The following is a 4346-nucleotide window of genomic DNA, read 5'->3' as shown; positions in this document are numbered from 1 at the left end:
CGTCACTGAAGCCATTGCTGAAGCCACCACCGCCGAGGCCACCAAGAAGTCAGCAGCCAAGATGCGCCAGATGAATGCAACGGACCGGCAAGAATCCATGGGGACCGAACTGCCATCGGAAAAAAGACTGGAAGCAAGCCACAAAACCACAACAACACACCACGAGGACGTCGAGTCCTCCCCCAAGACGGATGACGAGGAAGCCAAAATCCACCGACTACAGTCCAAACGAGACCGGCAGGAGCGGAGAGGTTGCAAGTCGGGGTATCAGTGCGCCAGGTGTGGAGGAGACCACCCCCACTCAGAGTGCCGGTTCCTAGGTGCCATTTGCCGGCATTGCGAGAAGTGGGGGCACATCGCCAAGGTCTGCCACAACAAACGGAGCTACAGCCCCAGGCGACGTGACAATACTCCCCCCAGAAGCCGGGACAAGCCCACAGAAAGCCGCTGGAGCCACGATGGGCGAAGCAAGCGACTCAGTGAAGCCAGACGCAGAGAGGAAACACATCAAACAGTCACCATCAGCCACTCCAACAGCTCGGACGCCTGAAAGGTACGTGTGCTGGTTGGCATCGAAGGCCGGCAGTGCAACATGGAGGTAGACTCTGGATCCTACCTCTCCATGGTGTCGTGGGACACAATTAAGCGGTTGGTGCCCAGCATCCGCCAGCAAGAGCTGGAAAACCAGAAACTGATGTTTAAGGAATACCAGGGGAGCCGGATCCTCGTGGTAGGGATTGGACACTTCCACATCACATTCAAGGGGCAGGAAAAAATACTGCCCATAACCATCGTGGACAGAGACCGGCCGAGCCTGCTGGGAGTGGAATGGTTCATGCCTTTGGGGATCGAGGTGACCGGCATCCACTGCATCGAGGAAGCAGACTGGGAGGAGGAGCTAATGAAGGATGCCCAGGAGGTCTTCGGCGGATGCTTAGGCAAGTACCGGGGGTCCCCAATATCGTTTAATTTGAACCCCAATATTGCCCCAATCCGTCTAAAACCGAGGCGAGTCCCATTCGCCCTCAAGCCTAAAATGGATGAGCAATTGGACAAGTTCATCGCGCAAGGGGTCCTGGAGCCAATCGATCATGTCAGGTGGGAGACCCCAATAGTCACCCCAATCAAGCCGGATGGGTCCGTGAGAATCTGCGGTGACTACAAGGCTACCCTCAACCACGCACTGCAGCAGAGTGCTTACCCCATCCCGGTGGTACAGCACCTCCTACACTCGCTAGGGGGAGAAAAAGTCTTCGCAAAGCTTGACCTGGCGCAGGCATACCAGCAGCTGCCAGTCAACACCAAGACCGCAGAGGTGCAAACCATCGTGACCCACCGGGGAGCGTTTCGCTGCAAGAGACTCCAATTTGGAGTCAGCGTGGCACCAGGGGTGTTCCAGAGTCTAATGGAATGACTATTGCAGGGAATAAAAGGGGTGGTGCCATATTTCGACAATGTCTTGGTGTCAGCAAAAAACAAAAGCCAATTGGGAAGCTGCCTAAGGGAAGTCCTGCAAAAATTCAAAGACGCAGGACTAAAAGTAAAAAAAGAGAAGTGCCAATTATGCACTGAAAAAGTAGAGTTCCTGGGGTACCTGGTCAACAAAAATGGAATCCACCCAACAGAGAAAAAAATTAAAGCTATCAAGGAAGCCCCCAGACCACAAAATAAAGCGGAGTTGCAGGCTTTCCTAGGACTGATTAACTTTTACAATGTTTTTCTGCCACAGAAGGCAACAATGGCGGAACTGCTTCATAGACTACTGGACAAGACAGCTACCTGGTCCTGGGAAAAGTGGGAAGAAACCGCATTCCAAAAAATAAAAGACTTCCTCACATCGGAATCAGTCCTCATCCAGTATAGTGAAACCCTAACACTGACAGTGACCTGCGACGCTTCACCATTCAGCGTCGGAGCCATCCTGATCCACACTCTGCTGGACGGGAGGGAAGCACCAATTGCATATTTCTCCAAGACACTGTCCAAGGCAGAGCGGAATTACAGCCAGCTCGACAAGGAGGCGCTAGCAGCGATCACTGGCGTGAAGCGGTTCCATGAATACCTATATGGTAGGAACTTTTCACTTATCACCGATCACAAACCACTCCTGGGGATCCTGGCAGGGAACAAGGCCACCCCTAACATCTTGTCACCATGGATGACAAGGTGGTCTGAGTTCCTTGCCACCTACAATTATCAATTAATACACCGCCCCGGGAAAAGCATCTCGCACGCAGACGCACTAAGCCACGCTCCCTTGCTGGACCTGGAAGATGACCCAGCACCCACCACTTCCACCCTACAATAGAGACATTGCCCAACCCACCGATTACTGCATCAGACATTGCCAGAGAGACTACCAAAGACAGGAAACTGGCGTGAGTCTTGAGCTGGGTAGAAAAAGGGTGGCCGGAAACTGAGGGCAGCGACCAGTTTAAACCGTTCTGGAACCGGCAGACTGAACTTTTTATGCAAAAGGGATGTATATTGTGGGGGGACAGAGTGGTGGTTCCAGAAACATTGCAATCAAGGGTATTGGGCATGCTGCACGAGGGTCACCCAGGCATCATAAAGATGAAATCCCTAGCCAGGAGCTACGTCTGGTGGCCGGGTATGGACAAAACCATAGAAACATGGGTGGCAACATGCAGCAAATGCCAAAAATCCAGGCCAAACCCCCCCTCCGCACCAACCCTCGAGTGGGAAACACCCAGGGGCCCCTGGTCAAGGGTCCACATAGACTTTGCGGGACCTACCAAAGGACACACATTCCTAATAATGGTTGACGCTTACTCAAACTGGTTAGAAGTGAGCGTCATGCAATCTACTGCTTTGCTGGAGGACACAGACTTGAGCCAGGAGGAAGGCAGGAGGATTTGGCTCTGAGGTTTGAGCCTGCTTTGCTGGAGAATTTGGAATTGCCTTCCTCCCCAGGACCTTCCTCCCTGGTTGTGCCTCAGGTGTCGGCAGATAATCAGGAGAGCGTGCCGGAGTCCTTGGCTGAGGATCAAGCCGAGGAATGCTGGTTTGATGCAAGGCAAAGACGCAGGCAGAAGCGTGAAATGCAACGTATAAAGAAAGGACAAATCAGAGACTGAGATGAGAGACTGACAACACCCCACAGGGAATAAAAGTGGCCGTGTTAGCTCTGATTCCTTGTTCAGGACAACTTGTTGATTGATGAGAGAAGCTTCTGCATATTTTCCTGTGTGGCGTCGGTTTGTGATTTATGTTTCCTTATCGGACTTGGTAGACAGCTGCAGTGCGACTGCCAAGAATGTTTTAGGATTAAGGAAGTTAACCCTGTAATTACCGGACTTGCCTGCTTATTTGTGCTTCAGTTGGAAATTTGGACTTATTACTTTGTTTGTCCAGGTGAGACATAACATTTTTTCCCAAACCCAAACAAAAACCATCTTTTGACTAAGATGAATCAACAACAGCAGCAGCAACAGCAGCAGCAACAGATTAATCAGCTGCAAAATTATAACCAAGTTCTGCAGCAGCAAGTTACTCAGCTGATTAATCAAATTACTCTGCTGCAAGCTTGAACTGCTCCTCCTGCCACTCCCCGTAGGAAATGCCCAGTAGCTGTGCCGGATAAGTTCTCTGGGCAGCCTGAAATGTTCCCGGCTTTCATGGGACAGTGCCAATTGTTTATGGCTCTGAGGCCGGAGGATTTTCCTGATGACCGGGCTCAGGTGGGGTTTGTAATCAGTCTTCTGTCGGGCTCGGCTGCCAGGTGGGCCACTCCTTTGTTGGTGCAGGACAGTCCATTGTTAACGGACTATCGGGGGTTTTGGCGCCACCTGAGACTTATGTATGAGGACCCCATATGAACTCAGACAGCAGCCAGATGCATGAAGGAACTTTGCCAGGGGAAATGCCCCTTGCAGGAGTTCATTTCAGAGTTTCGACTGCTCTGTTTGGACTCTGCGTGGAATGATGTGGCTTTAATGGACGTGTTCCAAGATGGTCTGTCAGAGGACATACAGGACGAGTTGGTTCACGTGGAGCTGGCCCCGACCCTCGACGCTCTGGTGGTGCAATGCTTGCACATTGATGCCCGGCTTCAACAGTGCAGGACTCGACGCCCTGTTCTGGAGCAGCCATCCACCTCAAGGTCGCAGCGTCCAGTACAACCTGCGCCCTAGGTCTCCCACAGTGCCGTGGCCAGGGCCGAGGAGCCGATGGAGTTGGGTGCGATCCGACCTCATTTGACGGCCCAAGAATGCACACAGAGACTCCAGGGGGGCTTATGCCTGTATTGTGGGGGACCTGGACATTTTGCAAATTCCTGTCCTGTTAAACGATGGGGGGCACGCAAGCCAGTGCCCAAATCTAAA

This window comes from Notechis scutatus, chromosome Z (genome assembly GCF_049901735.1).
Source record: "Notechis scutatus isolate UNSWTSFEM ecotype Mainland chromosome Z, rNotScu1.2, whole genome shotgun sequence".
NCBI lineage: Eukaryota > Metazoa > Chordata > Lepidosauria > Squamata > Elapidae > Notechis > Notechis scutatus.
Note: the sequence above shows the minus strand (reverse complement) of the source record.